The sequence below is a fragment of the Anopheles moucheti genome, chromosome 2 (assembly GCF_943734755.1).
Source record: "Anopheles moucheti chromosome 2, idAnoMoucSN_F20_07, whole genome shotgun sequence".
Classification (NCBI taxonomy): Eukaryota; Metazoa; Arthropoda; class Insecta; order Diptera; family Culicidae; genus Anopheles; species Anopheles moucheti.
This window is the reverse complement of record NC_069140.1, coordinates 103239421-103263219: the sequence shown is the minus strand read 5'-3', so window position 1 is coordinate 103263219 and position 23799 is coordinate 103239421. Positions and strand designations below refer to the sequence as shown.

The following is a 23799-nucleotide window of genomic DNA, read 5'->3' as shown; positions in this document are numbered from 1 at the left end:
TCCGCCCTCAACGTTAGTCACCCGGTCTACTGGCAGTCGAGCATTTTAGTCTTTTTTTTACGCGAGCTAGTTAGCCTTACAGTGTTGTGAAGCGAAAGAACAAACAATGTTTACTATTGCACAATCAAGCCACATACTAATTTACATTCTCAAGCGATCGGTGGGTTCGGTTTGCTGTCTCGTTTTTTCAAAATCATCGCAGAGACAATAAATGTTTGCAGAAGGGCAAATCTAGAATAGCAGGCTAGCACCATCGCTACTGAAAAGGTCTGCTTCTATCAGCCGCCGCACACTTTGGTGCTCACTGAACTGGGCTAATGGACTACAGATGATTGAAACTGAGAAGGGAAAGATAAACAACGCGAACAGCTCGCGCAGATCACAACAGAAAACCGCTGAAACGGAACATGGCAAATTGTGGCACCGATCAAGCAGCATAAATACGTTTCCGAGTCATTCTTCTGTTTGGGTTCTCTTTTATCTCCCACTAGCCACACCATGCAATCATGCACAAGAATGGTTAAACCACTAAACGATCGTGTTAAGTTTAGAGTTTAATATTTTGACCTAATAAGTATCTCGCATTGCTGTACGATCTGAGAGCTGTAGCTTCCGTTTTATTCGTTTCGTTGGTTCCATTCCTGTCACAAAGAAGCCAGAGCAGGGTGGAAATAGTAGCAAATATATGCTATAACCCTTTTCCAAAGTCCAGCCTGGAGATTTTTTTATTGATTTACATTGGCCACGGAGGGGAAAATTTACGATCACAGTTAGTCGATTGAAAGCAAGATCGCCTTTTCTATTATAGGTCGAGGATCACTTTAAATTCTTTGCGATTTCATCACGTTTCTCATTTTCAAAAAGGGGAGAACAGTTTCTGATGAGAATTATTGGCCACAAAAAATGAATGGGTTGAGAAGATTGAGAAGTTACCAAATAAATAAATAAAATAATGAACAGTAATGACGAACACATTTTCATTGTAACAAATGTATATTTTCATTATGTAGCGCAATTTTGTTCAAATCGAGTTTTTCTCCTTTATCTTTCCCTTTCATATTGAAAAAAAAAAACATTAATTACAAACTATACTAAGCGAGGAAAAGGAAAACCGCGACCTCATGGCTATCTAACCTACCATCCACCCACTGTTTGAAAATCCATCGTGCTTCACTATTGGTGCTAATGATCTGCTAAGAGAAATCACTTGCTTACGACTTTTCACAACAAGTTGTCAACTTGATGGAGAAATGAAGGGTTCCGCAACAGCGGAAAGTGGATAGGAATGAAAATTATTAGCCATAACAAACAATCATCATGGTCTTTGGTCGACCATCATCTCTATCTTTACCGCAATGCAAGAGGGAAAGAAAGTGATCACAAGAGGAGAGGAACGAAATGATGCAATCCATAGTGCATTAGCACATGGATGCAGTCAGACTTACAGTCTATCATTAACTAGTTGGTTGAGTGTCTGATTAATTTGGCGGGTAGTATGGGTATAAATCAATGTGCAACTATGTTCAGTGATAGAATGAGCCTAACCAGCTTTAAAATAGGAAATAAATCGATTGATTCATATCTTTATGAAAGAAGTTATAAAAAGAAATTAAAGTTTCAGACCTTAGGTGTAAAAAAACCAAAGATCTAAGTTTCAAGAAAACAACGGTTCGGATTTTTTATAAAAAAAAATACTATAAAACATCCCACAAATAGTCTACCGGTTCAGATATAAGCACCGGCAGGTTAGATGGAACGTTACAGGAGCGAATGTATTGTGTTTCAACCACAGAGAAGGCCACAATGCAGTTCTGCAGGTCTTCTGCAATTTTAGACCAGGGTGCGTCGAGTATGTTTTTTCGTGTCATTTTGCAAATCATCACCTGTGGTAAGGGAATGAAATAATTGTGTGAAGAATTCTTACGTATTTGCTGTTGGTTGGCTTGGGTTTCGGAGTTCCAAAACAGTTGAAACATTATACATGGACAGTTTGGTACCCATTGAACTTGCCATTGAAAGTGCACGTTCAAGCGCAAGGTTGCGGTGTTTGTGACGATAGTCAGCATGCTAGTGTTGAGCCTAAATTCACAGACACGCGAAACCCGTACGTGGTTTCCGTGTGTCTACTGAGTCGAGCTGAAAGTAAAACCTTCGGGGCACGAGAAGACCCTGTTGCTCTTCCGTTTGTGTCTTCCGTACGTGACACTTTCCAAAAGATGAGGTGCCAAAAGCTAAGGAGAATCTACCAGTAGCACTTGAAAAATTGGTAGAATGCGCAGAGTTCAAAGAAATAACTGTTTCAGCAGTCAACTGTTTGCTCGATGCGCAATAAAAGACCAACGTAAGCCATAATCAATTCATCCTTGAAGTCGGTTGTTGAAGCTGCATATAGTACGTGATATGCGAATGTAATTTACCCAAAGTTAAAGCGAGTTACAGAATTAATATCAGTATGAAATGTTATCCACTCAAATCTATAAACTTATTTTCCCGTTTCCAGTCGAAACATAAGTTCAAGACATAATGCATTTAAGCAAGTAAAGATTAACGTAATAATAATACATTTCACGCCTCATGCGGCTCGTGTTGGTATTTAAATGCTAAAGCACCCGATTCATTGGAAGCATGATAGTTAACATCTCTACTCCACGACAGCAAATCTTCCATTAATTTCTAGCCATCTTTTATAACTCTATTCACGGTACAGTAACATTTAATGTGTCATAAATCGGTGACAAAAACCCATTATCCTATCACTACATAGTTCAACAAACACAAGAAAAAAAGTTCTTGGTGTGAACTGACGTTCGAAATATGAGCACGTCCGGGTAAACATGAGAACTATGATAAATGATAAACTTAATGTACGATGTAATACATGGTAGACCTTGGTGGTTTGTTCCATACTTGTAAGCGAATGTGTTTTCCGGACAGAACGAGGCGCCGTTCCGCACTCTAACGAAAACGTATGAGTGACACATCCCGGGAGGATGGAAAATAAACCATGTTTTAGGCGGTTTCCCAGCAAGGGCTGTGAAAATATGTACCAGGTTATGGGTTTCAGCACCCAAAGAAGTGATTGAAACAAACGTTTTTTTGGACATTACATGTTTCCAGAAATAATTCAGATGCGGTTGGTTGGGACAGAAATAAAACAAATTGAAATATAACATGTAGTCTCAGATGAGAACATGTATGTTCTCAGATCTTATGGTACTGACAAATGGTGGATTTGCAATGGTTTTGGTCTGGTGTCAATGGTTTAATTTTTGCTACAGACTAGAATATACTTAATATACTTGCTACGGATAAATAAGAATTGTCCAGATAGTTTGATGTTAGTCCAACAAAATGCGAACAAAAATCACCAAGATCAAAACAAGATAAAAAATCGTGTTAGGTACTGCATTTTATAGCTTCTTTTGTATGTATAATGGAATCTTGTAATGGGAATGAAGAGGGTTTAAGCTACAGGCATATTACATTACATTATCCATACCTCAATAGTTACTGCCGCAGGTGTATCTGCAAAAAATGAAAATCAGAAATAATAAAAACGCTGAGATTAGTGGGGTGCTTTTATTCTACTCTAACTTGTATGGAAAATTAGTCTATGTTTCTTGATATAAAATATATAAAACAATTTGAAAGAAAACATCGTCGCTCGAACAATTTCAAAAAACGCCCAGCAGAACAAAAACACAGAACAACAGCAGAAATTTACACATTGTTTTATTTATTTTATTTAGTCGTACTGTCGGCGTAAGTAAGCGTATAGCGTAAGTAAGTAAGTAAGTAAGTAAGTAAGTAAGTAAGTAAGTAAGTAAGTAAGTAAGTAAGTAAGTAAGTAAGTAAGTAAGTAAGTAAGTAAGTAAGTAAGTAAGTAAGTAAGTAAGTAAGTAAGTAAGTAAGTAAGTAAGTAAGTAAGTAAGTAAGTAAGTAAGTAAGTAAGTAAGTAAGTAAGTAAGTAAGTAAGTAAGTAAGTAAGTAAGTAAGTAAGTAAGTAAGTAAGTAAGTAAGTAAGTAAGTAAGTAAGTAAGTAAGTAAGTAAGTAAGTAAGTAAGTAAGTAAGTAAGTAAGTAAGTAAGTAAGTAAGTAAGTAAGTAAGTAAGTAAGTAAGTAAGTAAGTATGTATGTAAGTAAGTAAGTAAGTAAGTAAGTAAGTAAGTAAGTAAGTAAGTAAGTAAGTAAGTAAGTAAGTAAGTAAGTAAGTAAGTAAGTAAGTAAGTAAGTAAGTAAGTAAGTAAGTAAGTAAGTAAGTAAGTAAGTAAGTAAGTAAGTATGTGGCAATAAAAAATAAACGTGTTTCAAAAATTTACATGATGCACATTCGATAAAATGTTTGCAACAAGCTATATAACGGATTGCGTTCTTCATCTTTACATTTCTATTTTTTGCCATGATGAGGGAAACTATCGTGATAATTGCGCATTCCGTGGGTGGTTTTAATAACCATCACGATACTTTTGTGATATTTGACGTGGAATGTCACATACTTGGCCATTCTTCGTTCTGCATGGAAAATACGCTTTCAGGAAGTAAGAGATTCGAGCGTCTTTATAGGAGGGACAAAGCAAAGGAATACAATCGTAAAACCCTGTCAGATCGTAGTAAATGACCACAATGCGAATACATCGAGCCACCAACTGTGAGAGTTATTCACTTGTCATAACATCTTCTCAGATCCGGTTGTGGACGACCGCAACCGTTGGAGTAGAGTCAACAATTGCACTGGTATTAATATTTATTTTATCGCACCTCGTACACTGCTTTATAAGAATACACAGCTCGTGTGTGTGCCGTTGCAAGCCAGCACCACATTCTGGTTGTTCGAAACGGTTTTCCGGATGTGCCAACCGTAATTAGCGCACTCACTTCAGGCATACAATTATGCGATCCGCGAAGGTGGGATTGCCAACGTTTCTTTTACGTGATTGTGATTGAATTTCGTTGTAGTTCCTGCATGCGGTACAATGCTGGTTTACCAGTACATGACCTTCGCCAGGTCCTAGGAGATAAACGTTGAAAGGTCAGAACGGCCATATCGCATTTATATGCTTCTCTGTTTCGATACAAATCCTGAATGATGAAGCATTCACTGTAATTTAATGTGGTATGGGATATTTATTTTTAGCACGTGCATGCTTCTGACATATAAGTATAGGCACAAAACCAAGCAGATAAAGCAATTGGTAGGTTATGATTTCATTTCACATCGTGTTCACATATTTCATTCTTCTTTATTGTTCTTTATTGTCTCTTTTATTTACATTTCATCAGCAATATTTTACAGTGATTTCTCAATTCATGGCGTAATCATCATAACAAATCAATCGTAATGTATATTTAAAAAATTGATATGAATTTCCTTATTTTCGTATTCATAAAAAACGAAAAAGCTCGTATTGCTTCCTTAAAAATTCCTTAGCAATTTAATTAACAATTCTTTCAAGTCATTTATAATTTTGCATTGAGAAGAATGAATTAATTTTGTCGTGTATAAAAGAAAGTTAAAATATTTCTGACGGCTGTTTGCCAATTTTTTTCTGGACAATCAGAGCAGAAAATCTATCGTTATTTGGCCAAGATCCATTAAAGAATATCCCATCGCAAGTGTTAACTTTTGGCAGCACATTCCATTTTTTCCCCTTATTAAACTCGAAACTAAAAGCGTTTTTTCTAGATTCATCACAGCAATGAGAAAATGAATATTTGCTATAATCGAAATGGATTGTTAGGGGAAGCGATTTTAAAAATGAATTATTGGTAACAGGCAATATAGCGCATCAGAATAGACAAATAAAATAAAACCTTTAAAAATCATTTAATATTGTTATATGCTTAAATTTGGAAAACGAACAAGATTTAAAAATTAACAAAATTCAACCACACTTCATAGAGACGCTGCTATTTTAGTCGATCGTTTTTTGTTCTTTACTTGATACTTGTAAACTAACGAATAGACGGTAAAGTAATTTTGAAATTTCTGCTGATCTTCGTTAACTGCTTCTTAAAGCATATGATACACTCACTCTGCGTACTGCCTGTTCATGGAGGTTTACCGAAACCGGGCACCGATGCATCGCTGTTAGCTCAAAAACAAAAAATTAAATAAACTGGTGGTATCTTCGTAGGTGTTCTCAGATGGATGTTCAGACGGTAAGGAAGTGACGAAACACGATGATGATGTAAAAACATCGTTCATTCCTTTTTCCTTTCCCTCCGATTATTTCATCTAAATACCTTGGAAGACAACTACTTCGATCTTCAAAGAAAAACCCGTTTCAATAGGGTTGTAGCTCAAAATATAATTGAAATAGTATTTCCACCGCTGATTGAATAGTTCCCACTAAGGCTGCCCGGGAGTGTAATTGGTAACGGCGCCGGTCTTCACACGACAGTACCGGGACATATCCCCATCTCGACCAATACCCCTTATGCAAGAATGACTTTCTAGCTACGGGTAAATTCCATTACCCATTCGATGTTTCCTGGTCGACACTAAATCCGTCATTCATTATTCATCAATTTAGCATATGAATGATCAAATGATGATCTACCTTTTATTGTTTTTTTCTTTAATTTACAAAACTAAATACCAATTCACAAAACACTTTCTAATAAAACACGTTTCTACCAAAAGAGACACTGCAAAGAATGAACAAAATGCAGAATCGTCAAAAGTTGAAAATTCGTAACTGATGATGATCGAATCATCTTCTGCATTTTTGTACGGATTTGCAAATCAATAGGGTCAATGGTACGAGTTTTGTAACAATCCAGAAGGACGTTCATTTATGTGCACAGGAAATCTAGAGATTAGAAAAGTGTCTTCCGTATATCCATGTAAGTGCAAAACGTCGCCTGTAACAAGTAATCGAACGGTTTATGTCAGTACGGATGCTGCTAAGAGGAATAGCCTGCAGCTCTTCCTATTCAACAAAATTTGTTAAATCTTCAGATAACCACGTCCGTCAGAGTCATACGCATTTTAACGATATTACAATGATTATCCCCATTTTTACAAGTGGTAATGGTTAATATCAGAGTATATGCTTCAAAGTGGCACAAAATACACACTTGTAATAAAGATGGTTAAATTTAGGCAGAATGTTATATTTAAACATTTTTACAGTGAAACCAACTAGAGTTGGAAGATAAATTTCATATGTTGAGTTTTACGCAATATGTACAATTTATTGTAAACACATTTTGTGATTAACTTCCTTATACACATATCACTACAACTTGTATAGACGTTTGTAGATATTTTAAAAATTTTTACGCTACTATTTTTATCATTTTTTACATCTCTATTTGGCCCACTATCTATAAGGAATGAATAAACAAAATTACTAGCAAACATCATTACCATCACCGTATTGCGACAGTAAATAATTTATCTCGTTTGTGTTGTTGCTGTCCTATGCGTGGAGGTTGGTACGGTAGATGTGTATACTACATAAAAAGCCACAAACAGTCCTGTCGTTATATTAACATGGAAATACAAATATCCATCCCAATAACTCCACCAGGCCAGGGAACTGACATCCTTTTCTATGTACGAATCATACAGAGCGAGTAGTACACGTTCCTACTACGACAAAGTGTGAACGAACATTGAACAAGTTCTCTCCGAAGGGTAATCGATTCGGTCAGTTTTACTTCATTTTTACCTTGGGGATGGGGTAAAGTAGGATATTTAATTACAATTCAATTTATGTGCAGAGTTACGGCAAAATAAACGACGAAGAAGTGTTGCCGATACCAACTAGATAGTACATATTGGAAAAGAATGAGTTGATACGATTTTTAATTGTTCAATTCCGTGACATCGGTGTGATATTGTGTTGTTGAAGGGGTAAAATTGTGGAATAAAATACATGATGAAATATGTACTGAAGTTGATTAAATGTTGAGTCCGTCCCTCAATGCCACTAAATATGTGTGCAAAACAACAAATCAAATATAAATAGTGAACCTGTTAGATTTTGTTAGAAAACTAAATATATTCTCTCTTTCTTTCTCTCTTAGTAAATATTACGGTATAAAACTAAATATTACGGGATCGTAGCTGTTCCATAGGATTTGTATAAAACTCGGTTGGCTCCTCTGAAGTATAAGGCAAGTTTGATAGTAACATACCACACAGCATATTCCTCAAATGTTTGATTGTGTAAGATATAGTTTTAAGACTTAATATGGTTCGACTTAATTTCTTTGGTTATAAAATATATCCAATATAAAAAATTCAAAAACAATCCAAAATTAGAAGAAAACCCTACAGCCTATGATCCTTCATGCTTTGTCATCTGTATATTTTATTTTTGACTAGTATTTGGTCTGTGTCTCGGTTTCGTTTTACGGGAGTTGAACGTTAATTAAAAATTTAAATGAAAGATGAACAATTTGATAATTTTCTTACCACTACTTCTCCCCACTCGCAAATATTTGTTGCCAGTTAGTTGCCATAATGTCCTCCGAGCGGTGGCCGGTTATACGTCAACCCTTTTTGAATACAGCTGATCAACGTAGTAAGAGAAATACTGACTTGTGTATCATGTGTTTGGGTTCTCATGCGCATCATTTCTCTAGTGTGCTGTAGAACGAAAGCCGGATAGAGCCAGGATATGTAAATTGTGTGCTATTGGCTACACAAGGTGGACAAAGTAAGTAAGGCTGCTACCAGGACAAGCTCACAAACACAAATTGAGTTTTGTCTGTATGGATGCTCAAAATGGTATGGATAGTTGTGCACGTTGGTTGATTGTTATGATGATATTATAAAGGAGGGAAACACGCTAAGCTTTTGCAGCTGATGAAGTTTAAATGTTCCATTCTCGGTATAAAAAGTAACACCGTCTCATTTTATTGCAATAGAACTTAATAGAAATAAAACCTAAAACTACGTTAATTATCTAAAAGGTACAGTGATGGAATTGTACTCGTGAAACTGACTAGTTTTCAATCGAAAGTTACATGCAACTCAAACAAATCGAAGTTCAACTTAAAATTACCTTTAAGCTGTAAGACATTATCTATGTTCCTCCCTTAAATATTGCCATATATGCCCTTATATGTTTGTTTACATATTGTACTCATTTCAAAGCGATCTAGGATATACACACGAATAATCAAATTCTTTCTGAAAGTCAATCCAATGGTGAAAATACGATAAGTTATTGCCTATTCACAAGGCTCAAAAGTGAATCATTTCTACTTTCATATTGGTGTCGTGGTTCGTCGAAGCCTTTCAATGTACAGATAGCGTGCACATACTACTCCCAAGCGAATTCAGTGCAGTCAACAAACGTTACAACATGGTTGTACCAATGAACACAACCTATAATGGTACCAAAGAAAAAGCCCCCTGAAAGTCTAGAACACTTCCGAACCAGACCGGAGATCATGGCTGGCGAACATTTGATGCAATCGGTGCCAAAGCCGCCAGCATCGATCGACTGTAAAATGTGTAAATTTATGCAAATTAGAGAACATTCGTGGCATGATGGCGGCGGCGAGGCATGGTGACTCTGGCAACTGCTACCTTTCAACTAGCTGGTAACTTGCTCACGGTGCTACCACGAATTGATAACCCAAGTGTTTTGTTTCATTTATTTATTTACTTTTTCTCATTATGGTCCATTAGATCTCTGGTTTTGTCGAGCAGGTTTCTATTTCCGATCCATTTTGGCGCCATTGAACCTGAGTGGAAGCAGGTGTTGTTGTTCGGCGATTTTGGACCGCCATATTTCTTGTGTCGTACACCACCATGGGCACTTGAGCGTAACAGTTCCAGTGTTCCATAACCAAACTTCATCCGGTGCCGTGACGTGGATGATGATACTGATGGTGACCAGTTCTCGCGTAAAAAAGGATCTTATCATTGTTTCATACTTTCCCGCTGTACGCCGTTGTTTCGTTAAGTTTGCGATTCCACAATACTGCACTGCTCTTATCATAGTTGTTGGGTAAATGCCTTTTCACCCTTCGTTGTGCACTTACTTAGCAGGCAAGCAGTCTCTTATTGAAAGATAAGAAAATGTGCTCCACAATAACGATGTGTTTCGCATTGCTGATTGCGAGGCCCGCTAAATAGTTCTACAGTTGAAACACACAAAAATTGAATGTGTTAATTGAATCAATTCAATACATAACCATAAAAGATAACAATCATTTACTTACAAAAAAAAGAGTAATGCTGATATGTTCTGTTATAACAGCAGAATTGGTTATTTTTCCATTGGTTAGTAAAACCACTTGATTGGTATTATGCTGTATTAGAGTCTGCGTTTTATTAGACTATCGAACATTATGGGTATTGTTTGAAACAGACTTCCTCATACTCAAACCCTCCTTCTTCTTTCCACAATCATCACACTGGTTCGTTTTAACCTCAAAGCGAACTGTACATAACACGATAATGCTATCCGGCTCAAGGGAGATTGCTGCAAACAGCCGTTCATTGCCGTGGGCGATACCAGATAGTGAAAGTGAGCAAAATTACTCTTTATTACTTCACCACCTCCGAGGGTAAATGTTCTATATATTGCTCTCATTCAGCTGTTCTTTAGACGCAGTTTTATTTCAAAACTTTATTGTGTTTTTATATACCAAAAAAGTATGTATTGCTTTGGCAAATAAAGTTATTGTTCAACACAACAAAAGAATGAAATTTAAAACGAAAAAATAATGCAAAGCAGTTGTGAAATGTTCTTAAATAATGTTATTCTATTGTACGTACTGCTACACTGCAAGAGATAAACCCACAGGAAACCGACGGATGGTGGTTAAGAGATACTTATATCTTCATTACATTTCGGTAGAGTGTAAATAATTCATCCTAAGTGTCCAGGCTATTTACTTCCTGCTTTCTGCCGGGATGGAGAAGGATCGAGCATAAATGAAGAATCCCCTCTTTTCTTTGCCCAATCTTCGAAAACCGACGTCATGGGGTGCTCTCCCGAGGTTCTTGTGTTGTGCTTCATCATCCAAGCAAAAGCCACACCACGAGATAAGAGGTACAACATATTTTTTGCGAGATCCTCCACAAGAGCAGAACCCGCACAAAAACGTAACCCGTAAGTTACCGAGGGTTGTTGGTCGTAATCGTAATGTTGAAATCATAAAACAACGCCACACCACACCAGTAGCACCAGTTAAACTCCTAGAGCAAATCGTAACATACACCTTCACCAGGACACTGAATTTTGCTGTCTTCTGGAACACAAATAACTCCGCAATTGTGCCATATTTGTGTGTGAGTGTTTGTGTGCGCAGAGGAAAAAAGGTTTGCTTCTACGACTTGACAAACGGTATCTTAGTTTGTCGTTCGTGGTTGTGCCAGCGGTTAAAATCTGCCAGCATTCCTAGATAATCTTCGGTGTCGAGAATGGCTGATCTTCGTGTGAAAACGAATAGGAAGCAGATCAAGACATTGAAAGACCCCTTAGGGAGGCAGAGTTACGAGCGCCACTTAGTCCCAGCTGCACAAAGAAGCGCAAATGCACTTTTCATGTTTTTCTAAAGTTTACGCCGCTCACCTCGTGCGTATGTCTCCATTTTCTGTCTCGAACTTCATCAGATACAAAATGGAAAGCTGCAAACAATATTTCCATCATTCTGAAACACCCGCGCCTCGCATGTGCATGAATGCTCGGGGACTTTGCTTGCTAAATAGTTCTAGTTTTTGCGTTTGTCTTGAATTCATCTAACCACCTCGGTATCTCCAACAAAAAGACGAGCGAAACGATTCTGATCGATGCATTTACTTCCTCATTCCAGAAACGATATCCATGGCAGACTAGGTTGACACGAGGCAATTGCGGGTGGAATTTCTTTTCTTCATTTTTTTTAAAGCAGGAGTTTTCAGACGTTGGAGTTTCTTCCTGGTGGCACTCAGTGTTGAATCTGTTTAGTGAAAATTTAACGATGGAATAAGTTCCCTAAGTGACGACAAAAACGAAAAGCAAAAATGTCTAGTGCGTTAGTGCTGGTTTGCAAAACTTGCTGTTTTATAAAAAGTCTGTAGGAGTTTAAATGATATGATTAAAGTTTCTGAATTTTAGCCAATATTATTATTGCTGGAAGAATAGTACTACGTGGAGGTTTTTACGTTTTTTTATAACTATTGTTTTAAACTTCTAACATTTCTACGGCTGGGTGAATGACGTTTCTTTTGTGATGCTAATCAGCTCATCACTGTCCCTTTATTCTAACTGTGCCTTGCATGCTTTCTTTCTTTAATCTTCATTTTGTGTATACCGTTTTAACCTACCTGCTATCGTGCGTGTCATAAATCGCTTTATGACATATTAGCAAAAAGAACGATTTTGACAAAACAAAATTTTCAAATTCAAATTCAAAATTCATTTCTTATTTTCATCGCTTCATGTTGCTTTTTGAACATGTTGCCTTTTGCGCATTTTGGCGCTGCTGGATGAAAGTGATTTTACGTAAAATTCGATGGATCAGTATTTGTTACGGAAACTCGCAGCAATGACAGCATTTCCGTTTGAGTTTGCAATCAAGTTAATTCTCCGCCTAAACACACAGTTATCTAACACTTGAAAAGTTTGTTAGCTACCAGTACACTAACTTCGTAAAATTATTTGTTACTGATTGTAATGGGAGTGCAATTACTAAGTAAAACTCAATCGAAAAATACTATAATCAAGTGACTGATTGATTTTGCAAATCATCACTTATATGCATATGATATTACCAATTGCAATCCTATTTTAATTTACGAATCATACACATCATGGTAATAAAAGCTTTAAAGCTTTTATTTTTTTTCTTACCTTAACTTATATCAGAATTTATCATGACTTCTTTTCACTAAGATGCTCCCTTGCATCAAGGAACATCAAACGAACAGCTAGGTTCATCAAAGCCTGTTTTAATGACATTTAACCAGCGGGCGAGACGTGGTGAGTTAGGAATGATGGAAAGCAACCTGTGCGGCATTTGCATCAAAGAAGAATAGACGATCAGCTGACGCTATAACAGAAGGAGACATGACTGCGAAAAAGTATGGTTCGACCATAAAAAGCGATTATTTTATTGGCTGGAAGTGTGATTGGTAGTTTATTTTCATAGATAAAGCGAAATGCATCGAAGAGATGGCATCGATACAAAGTAATCTTCGAGAATATAATAATGAAGTTGGTAAAATTTAGTTACAACGTGTTCAGTCAATTGTATCATCAATGTGTTTAAGTTATACTACACGACAAATTATGTGCGGTTTTTATTTACTTCGCTAGAATTCGCAATTTAAAATTATAAAACTAAAAATTACGTTCCAAAAAAGTTTATCGTAAGCTATTCCCTAACAGGCATTATCTTCACAGATGTTATACTTTACTACATCAAGTTGACTGTAAAAGAAATTTAATTTATTATTTAGCAACAATATTGGAACTGCTCTTATCATCATTTTAAAGGGAGAAAAGAGAACTTCCATTACTTAAATTACATTAAAACATATCAGTATCAGTGAAAGTATCGGATTACTTTGATAGAGGAATTTACTAATTTACCGAATTTACCGAAAACAATTAATATACATAACTTTCGTAATGAAGTACTGCATTTACATAATTTCGTTTCGTTCTCTTTCTAGAATCAACTCGTTAACACATAACGAAATCAAATGTACTCAATGTCGGGGTCTACGTCAGCAATCGGGTAATGATCGACGGAAGTCAACTTCAAACGAGCATTCTATTCGTCTTCTACACAACAGCCGTGCACTTGATGTTTGCTAACAAAATGTAAACATCTAGCATTCTGTCGTTGTAGCACTTTTTCTCCACTAAGTCATGCACTGCTGCACGTCGAGTTTCGCACTAATATTTGTATGCAAAGGAAAGGCAAAAGTTGAGCAACAAGCGCAACAAATACTTTAACAGATATACAAATATCAAAAGCCTTAACAAATGCGCATGAAATGCATCCATCCTCCATCTATACAACTTTTTCTCTTTCTTGACATAACAACCATCTCTGCCATTAAGTAAAGTAATGAGCAAGGTAAACCTATAATACCAAACTAACTTTCAAACTGTGACATGTATTAAGAAAACGAATCTAAAACATCGCAATCTGTATGATGCGCTGTATCTTTTCTATTGATGTGATGATATAAGTATAATACTTTCTACATTGATGATGTGTACCCATAATCCACCTGTTATTTCGATCTATTTCTCATTTGATTCTCTCATATCAAGCTGCTACAAGGTTTCGCATTTCGCTTCTAAAAGAGATTGTCAAGTTTTTGGTTTCAGAGTTTTATAGTGAGCAGCTGTGTCTGCCTTCTCTCGCAAATAACGAAAGGGGCCCGGCAGAGAACAATAAGATTTATTTTCGATACCTGTCTGTTAAATGTTAACCTGTTTTCAAACAAGTTTGAGGTGGATACCCCGCCTGAGATCACAACGAAAGACAAAAAAACAGAATGTGTTCAATGCTCGCAGCCTTATTGAAAATAGCCGATTGAAAATAAGATCAATTCACCATTTCTGAATGTCAGCGCATGGAAACGAATATTAATCGAGGTGTTCAACCTAACTTAAATGAGGTAGAGCGAATACAGCGAGGGACAGAAGCTGGAGTCTTCAAAAAAAAGGAAAAGCATTAAACATTACTTAAATAATAATGTCTCGTAGAAAAGGATAGACGATGTAAGCAGGGTTCCGAGGTTAAACTGCAAGTGCAAGTTTGCAATCACTGTGTCCACAACCAACAACGACGCACGAATGCAGTTTATGTAACGTATCGTTGCGTGGGTTGTCTGTCTGTTCTTATTTAATTCTTTCTACTGTGGAACGTAAGAATGCAAACATTACTTCACTAGGCGCCAAGTGCTTCGTTGTTCGAATGAATGCAATTATTTAATAGTATTTCGTTCTGCCTTGCGTAAACTTGCCGAATAACTGCGATCAAGTGCTAATAAACTGGAAGAGTGTAAAGAAGAAGGAATAGTTCGGAATACAATCTCCTCATTCTGTGTACGCACGATGAGATTAACACAATAATTCAACTGTAAGTGCAGTTAGACTGGAAATGATCTAGTCTAGATTAGTGCTAAGCTTAAGCTCTTTTGATTCTCATAAAAAGTACCATGTCTTCATCATTCTCGTCTTATATGACTCGAATTGATAAATTCGTTTTAGATAACTTCTAAAAATGTTGGTATGAATCTTCTGCATGAATACATAGTAATAATTACACTATTATGTTAAAGCATATCTTCTTTCAATACCTTGTAAATGAATTTCACAGATAAAAATGAAAATGACAAGAATAAAAAAAAACCAGGTTGCATATGAACCCTTAGGTTCCAAGTCCAGCTGGTCTTCACACGGTAGCTCGTTCCATACCCTGTAATTAGAATTATTTAGTGAATGTACACCATGAAACAAGATGCATCTAACTTATCTTAAATTTAAATGCATTACGGCCTGTTTATTATGACCAGTCCTTGCTGTACACTCTCCTATCCGATCGCTACGATTAACTATGGTTCTCAATTACTATGTTTTTGAACACGTTATGCGTAATCAACACTCCAAAAATGATGTTTTACCGTATCAAGTAGAAACACGCAAAGATATTAACCCTTACAAGCACTTCTACCTCAACTCCGTCTGAATGGGGAACCGGACCAACTAAAGCGAAAAAGCATCACCAATAACCCATCGTGGCACCTTGCATCCGTCATTAATCAGTTAACCCGGTTGTGCCTTTTACAGCGACTGATGCATGTAAAACAGCGAACCGGACCAAATGCAGTGAAAATTTCATCCGACCCCAGTTGTCTGCACCATTCAGCGAAGGGAGAGAAAGAAATATTATAAATAATTATTTTTAAAGCTCACCTCCTCGCTCACTGAGGTCCGCGTAAGCCGTCCCATAATAAAACAACTCGACGATACAAGATGAAACGTTTCTTGAGGTTCTAAATTGCGGTAACATGATAAAATCGTTATATAATCAAGCCATAAAAATACACGAATTTGCCCCATGCTTACATGAACGATTGTTGGATGTGAAGTTTTTGAGTACGTGTGATAAAACAAAAATAACCGTTTGTCGCTTACTGTTGAGTGTCGCATTTATAGGTTATTTGAATTAATCAATTATTTCAATTATTTGCACACGATTGACTTAAGGAATCAATAACTACTTTTTCCGTCTATCTTCCATCAAATCATTGGACATGTGGTGGCCCAAGTAAGATTTGGATTACGTAAAAGGCTACTTCGTCGTGAATTTGAACCATCGCAAACAAGCGCAGAAAAATGATAAATGTTGCTTGAATGCTACGTTCGACTCAATCATCATGTTCTGTCTTCACTGCCTCATAGCCATAGTTTGTTCGCCGCGTTTCTGCTATACCTCACTAATTGGGTTAATTTGTTAATTCCAGAATTCTTTTGCCAACCATGTTTCCTTTCACTAGGGGTTTACGTTTATTTCGATGATGGGAGAGGATAAGATTCCTTTGCAAAGATTGACAGCGAAAATATGTAACACAACGAAGGTACACACCCTACTAGGGCAAGGTGAAAGCTAATTCGGAATGCAACCTACAGAAAAGGTTAAAATGGGAGAAGAAACAAAGCGCACGAGAAAAAGGAACGCACAGAAGTGTTTGATCGCAGTTCGGCGGATCCCAATTTGATTCCCGACCGGTGGGGCACTTCTCATTTGGCTGATTGATGCACCACGACCTGAATCCAAGGCGCCTGAGAATTGGGTCGGTTAGTGTGATTGAAATGTATGTAAACGATGTTGATGATGTCCCTTGACGTATTTTGGTCATTTGGGATTCTCTTTTGGGGTATGGCTTTTTAATTTTAGTCTCTTTTGTTCGAGTGCGGGTCGTCATTGAATTTGCACCGAATTATGAATAATATAAATGCGGATGCTCTCATTCTGACGTTTTATAATGGTAGGATGCTGAAGCATGATTTGGTTTTCTTTTTATGGATAACTGGCAGTCTTCGTGTATACTATAGCGATTGAATGTTACACTTCATGAGCTTGTTGTTTACCTTGCGTAAAACGTTCGGAATTTCAGTTCTTACAACAAATCAATTTTTCATACACCATTATAAACCTTCTTACGCGCAAGTAATTATAAAATGCCAGACTCATCGTAAGTGTTTTTTATACTAAATTGTATTTTGATGAGGGAATTATAGATTATTTTATTCCGAATAATGGCCATGCAGATGTGTAATCGCTTATTTTGTAGTTGCTATTGTTCCGGAAATTATTTTTTTTCCCATTTGCTTGATTTTGTTTGGTTGTAATGACCTTTCCAATCGACTACCATATGTATAATTTCCATTTTTAAAGCATTCTCCATTATAACAACATTACTTTTTTAGTATCGTAGCCAAAATTACGATAAACATTTTTTACCAGCTTGTGTTTTGTTCCCTTTTCCCACTGCACGATGAAAAACTGACCAAATGTAAATTATCTGCGTATGTCATGCGTTTCGCAATGCGTTTGGTGACCGTCTGGAACATATGAACGACCTGATTAAATAGAGGAAGAGGCATAAAAAAACAATTCAACCTTGCCAGCCATGCGAATGGCACCGCACATGTAACCCAATAGCCGTGGATATAGCACGGAATTCGTTTACGGATCCGCTTGAAGAACGAACGCTTGGTATGATAAAAAAAAGTTGGAACTGCTAGCAAAAGTCAGTAAAGCACGGTGAAAAGAGAAACGCAAGCGATGAATGAATTATTTTGGCGTTATCAGCACGCTGACATAATGATTTTATAATTGTAATTGATTTAATTTAAAATTTAGGGTAAACTAAACAAAGAGACTTACTTCGTAATGATAGTTTAGAAACAAATACATTTAAATCGTCTAAGCATAAAACATCAGTCAGTGAATCTGGTTACCTTTGTTACATAGGTGTCTTTTACAAGTAGAAACATAATTTGGACGATAATTTTCCATACAAGAATCTGTGGTAAATATATTAAAAAAGGTACAAAGTTACAAAAAAAACTTCCAAAGTAAATACGGACTGTTAATTAAATTTTTCATCCTTTCATCGTAAGATTCTATCCGTAAGAACTTGTGTGTGTTCGATACGGCCAGGCCGTTCTAACGAAACAAAAAAAACTGGTGTGTTTAAAACGGCTCAGTATCAAAAGGTATCTAAAAATTCTCAAATTTCAAAGATTAGTTTTTTCATCATTTCCCATTTCATTTGAATCTCATTACTGAACCGAACTCACTGTACAAAAGTTATACACTATTTTTTACATGTTTTCCGTATAAAAATATACTATCACTGTTTGCCACTTATCTTTCTCGATTTGCTTTCACGGTATCATCCATCACGGTGACAAACCACAGCATCGTGCAAACATTGAGGTCATTATCGTAAATCGTACCAGCACTCAAAAAATAAAAATTACAACACTTTTAAATTTAACTATACCGACGTACCATGCTCCAATTGGAATAATTTTGCACTACCGCGGAAGACGACGTGACCAAAGTAGGTGTTACGTACTCAAACATGAAAGAGAAATTGCTCTCCATGTTCTAAACCATTCTGCAAGAGCAGAAGGACATAAGACACCGATCGGTCTCCAAGCGTTGGTGATTTAACGTCGTAAAATACATCCATCTTACGGAAATGGTACAGCGAAGTGCAAATACAAACTATTTCAGATGCGCATCCCTCGCCACACCGAAGATGCGAGACAGGGAGACCCCAACAGAGGACAACACGCATTTGCAATTCGATACTTCTGCAAAAGAAACTCTGCGAAACGCGCTCTGCGTGAAAAACTACTCACGGGCAACACCAATGCTCCAAATATCATAGCAATAAAGAAACATAAATTCAACAGAAGTCTAAAAATACAATCCGATTCTGGATCATGCTGGAAGCAGGTTGATTGAACTTTCAAACGAAGAAATCGAATTTGCACCCGATGATAAAAACGTATGTTCAAATTTGTTTTAGAATTGAATTTATTTTCTACAACATTTTAAACGAGATCATCAACAATATTGCGATGCGATTATGCTACAGTATGCATGCGTTTTATTTTTTATATGCAAAACATTGTAATCAACTACATCTATAATTTATAGCGGATTTTTGGGCCTCGTCAAGATCTGAAACTGTAACTGTTTCATTTGTTCTAACGGCCCCTCGATCGTTGATCCATAGCAGAAACGCGGAAGCGACGATTAAAGTCGACTATTTATTCTAAGCCACTTTGAAACAGTTACACACTGTGGGTTAGCTCACCTTTCGCTCACTCCCGTTCTCTCCAATCCTCATCCGTCGCATAAGATAATGAATTGCGAAATTATATTCATCAACCTTGTGTTTGTATGTGTACTTGCGATTGAGGCACTTATAATCCCTCGAGAGACAGAATAATGTTGGGAAGAAAAAATTAACCACTCCATTCACGTTGATCACTTTTAATCAAGATCGTTCTTGATGCGACTCAACCCTGTAGGCACACCATCATAGAGGAGGTTCGGTTCCACGTTCTGCATTCCATTTCAGTTTTGTTTTGTTTCCTGTCTGTCTATTTTCAAATTTATACTACTTCTTCATTGCCTTTTCTCAGGTCCTCCCCACAACCAACGGTTTTATAGTGGCACAAAAACTGATCGAGATTACGAACAAATCTAAGTCACAGATCCATGTACTCATTTGCCTTTTCGTTGACGGTTTCTCAATTGTGATTCTCATACACCGGCACTTATTGTTTCTTCTTGTGACTACTAACAGTACTGTATGGACATAAGCAGTGTGTGTCTGTACGTATAACTTTACAACAGCTTTGAAACCGGAACTCCGTTAAAGAAACTGTTAGGGATATTGTAAAAGTCAGGTATCATGTAAAAGGTGTGTAGCCGACCACCTAAATGCTCCTGGATAGGGTGATCTACAATGGATTGCAAACTGGCATCCGTGTCTGGTGCACCTGGCGTGACACAAGCGTCAATCATTTTTACGCAATTTCAACTAGTAAAATGAAGGGGTCTCTGGCCCCGGCCTATGATTATGTCGTCGCCACAGTATCGAATGAGCCCTTGGAAGATCAGAGTATTTTTAGTGTAGTTGAAAGGAAATGAAGGATTGAAACGAACTCATTAGTTATACGGCTCCCTACGACAACTTCCAGAAGAAGTTCGAGGAACTTGCAAGTCAATGATCTCCGCACCACGATGAACTTGGTTGACCGTACCGTTACCTTCCTCTTTCTTTCTTCACCAATTTCACACCGGCCACTGGAGACAAAAGAGTGTAACAAAATACCATGAGGTAGGGTACGGTACCAAATCGATCCCGGACACTCGCATTCATCCGCACCGATAAATCACGCACCGCACCACACTGCTAATGTGCGCGAGTTGAATTTTATTGGAACGTGGGTTCATACACATCAAAGATAACCTCATAACCGGTGCTGATGACCTCAAGGGAATGGCGCGAAAGTGGCAACTCATTGGCAACTGGTCTAGCATACTTGTGTTGAAAAACATGAGCTACGCAATCTCGAAACGCGTCTTCCTTCTCGGAGCATGATCCTCGAGATGATGATGCGCGATGTAAGCAAACTATTACAACAAATCGCGTTTGAACGCTCTTGACTTACTTGTAATTAATAACCATTTCCAATCGAACGAAACATATTGTGCAGCCATATTTCGTTATTGCATTATTCGATGGTACAGGACGAACTTTAGGAGATATTCGCAAGCGCAAATTGATTTAAGAGGCCTTTCTTTTTTTACGGTACGGTATATATATATAAATATATACATGTTTTAATATATACAAAATACATGATGGCCTTAAGACATAACTCTAAGATGTCGTCGTTTACATCAATTGACACGAAAAATAGGATGTGTAACCCAACACTTTCCACGGAGATCGACGAAGATCACAGCACCTCTTCGAGATCTAACATCTGAACGTGACATCACCTTGACGGTAAATGCATCGTTGCAATAAAGATGCATCTGGGAAGCACAACGGTCCGTCTTCTATATCAAGTAACTGGTTCCGTATGTGAACGACGTTCCTAAAGTGAGATTTAATGCCAAACTTCGGATCACATTACACGATATAGAAAATCTCGGGCATATATATACATCCACGCCAAAAGGAAATTTCTTACTGCTTGTTTGTATTCCCTGAGGATTCGATCCATTGGCTTGTTTCCATTCGTTTCGTATTGTAGCCCATTCATATACGAAGAGTAATTAACGCAAATCTGAGATCGCAAAAAAACATATCGAAACTGTCCTCATACTCCTATGCATGTTTCTCGATTTTTTGTCGAGAACGTGAGTTTGTATCTAAATTGCAAGCGTGAGAAACATAGGCCTAGAAATTTCGTATAGTACCGATGTCTACGTACTGGTTGGCAAGCAAGGCATTTTTGCCAACCATTACACCATTGAGTGGTGTTCAGAGTGGTGATGATCAAAATATTAATACTATTACACGTAAAAGGTACTCGAGTTGCAAATATACTCTGTCGACTTGCTGTATGCAATGGATTGCTATACCCCAAAGGGAATTAAAAAAAATGAGCTGAAAAAGAAGTATCGACACGACCTTTTACCCATCTGCACCAAGAAGAATCATCAATCCTAGCAACAAGAATCCAACAACGTAGGGTCGTAGTTCTAACGGTAAAACCCGGTGTTCTAATGCATGGCAAACTTCGTCTACTCCTCATCTTTCTTCCCGTGACGTATGTCGTGTTGAAAAAGTAAGAAAATAAAACACTCAACGATCGTAACGAAATCTTGCTCTTAATACCGCGCACACTAACAGAAGTGGCAGTCTGCTTAGTTCCATTTTGGGATGAATCTTCACCGATACATTAGTCTTCACCGGCATCAACGATCACCAGAGCACAACAACAGAAGGAGAAACGAACAAGACAAAAGCAAATTGCGAGTTGACAGGCGCAAAGATCATCTAGTAAGGGGAATCTGTCGACGGGCTTGTATGCCCTTTTATACGACACTCTTTGGGATGTTATTAACCTGGGAAAGGGTTCAAGGAGATAGTCAATTTTAATTCCATTTGAACGAGCGATGATTCAGATGCTTGCCAGTCATTACACTTTTGAAAATTTGGAAGTGCTGTGACCAAACGTGTGGGGAGTAATGCTGGTTTACATTTCATTTGATACGGCTCTTAAATGGGTTTGGTAAAAGTGTTGAAACTTGTACCAGCACCCTCATACAAATGGGATTGATTTCCTTTTTTTACTTCCTTTGAGAGATTCTAACTCCATTGATAACGTTTCTAAATTCTACCTCATTATACTATTTAATTCACATTATGTTAGTGCATGTTGGTTACGTGCTATAACTAATGTTTTCCATTAAAATGGTACAACCTGTTCCATCGCTTAATATCATACATATTTCTTGCAAAGGTAAAATTCCCTCAAACTAACATCATGAACGAAACGCCCTGGGATAAAGGCTCATTGCCGCAGAGTGTTTATCAAAAATCCTAAAAGAAAAAGCGACAAAACAACATTTAAAGAAACATGCCGTAAGCGAAAGCAAACTTCCGATTATATACCTGGTGTCAAAAAAGTACCTCAGGTGTTTGTACCAAGGTAAAAGTTTTTAATTTTAGTTGGTAATACGAGCACCTTAATGTCGCAAACTGAAGCCGAGAAGTAGCAAACATATCTATCTAGCTTCATGACTGTCACATCACTTCAAGAAATGCTATATCTACAGTAATAAGGCAAATGGAATTTTTAACGAATTGCTGATTGATGATGATGATTGTTTTGGCTTGATTGATGATTGGTGAAAACTTGAATACGTGAAAAATTAATTTGCAATACCCTTCCATTCATCATATTGAATTTCAAATTTTTTTAAAATGAAATATTGTAAATCCAACCAATGTCACCAATAAATGCAAAACATTGAAGGTCCAAACTAAAGATTGAAGAAACTTTTTGAAGGCTGCAAAATTTATTCAATCAAATTCTTTCAAAGCATCACTACCCAGCACTCCAGAAACGTGCCTGATTGCTTGTCAGTTTACAGCTAATTGGTGCACCACATGAAAGGGCATTCTTTAAAAGCATTCTCCTTCTCTCCCAATGGTAGTGATAGTTCTGTTATGTTTTAGATTGTATTTTGTAACAAGTGCGTGAGGAAAAAGAGGCCACGTCCTAGTTTATTTATGGTGGACCAATGTCGGCCGTGGATGTATCTTGTCCAGTTGACACTCCATGGCTGTCATTATGAAACGAAAGATGCAAGGGGAATGATAAATTAAAAATCGATTGATTTTAAATCGGACTACCACAATTGGAAAAACATTGCGTACGTTTTGCAATGTGCTGTAGATAAGTGATGGGTTAAATATTATGCACTTTAAAAGGATTGCTTTATCTAGAAATATTTCAATTGCTAACTAGCGTATGTAAAACAAGAAATTCTTGCACAAGATTGACTACTTTCTAGATTTAATCTAATATAGTCATATCTAAAACAATGACTCTGTTCTTTCTTCCAGTGGGCTTTCAGTATATGTGTATGGAAAGTCTAATAAAATTATTTTAGAATCGTTCCGCTTTTTAAAAATTTTCACTTTCTCTATTTGATATAATAAAAAATCAACAAACGCAAAATCTCCAAGGAAATCTTGCTAATGTTGTTTTGCTAATGAACAACAGAACCAATAGTTGCATGTACGCAAGGTACAGGTGTAAATGTTATCTG

General features: G+C 37.1%; 1 protein-coding gene across 2 annotated transcripts in view; it reads right to left on the bottom strand.

Annotated features, from left to right (window-relative positions):
• LOC128309589 (protein folded gastrulation) overlaps positions 1-23799 on the bottom strand; it is a 40489-nt gene that overhangs the window by 10503 nt on the left and 6187 nt on the right. Inside the window, exon 2 of one of the 2 annotated variants that reach the window (XM_053046022.1) lies at positions 3500-3525. The exons of the other annotated variant lie outside the window; for it this stretch is intronic. The gene's annotated coding sequence lies outside the window, so the exon portion shown is untranslated. The remainder of the gene's footprint in view (positions 1-3499; positions 3526-23799) is intronic. 2 annotated transcript variants of the gene reach the window in all.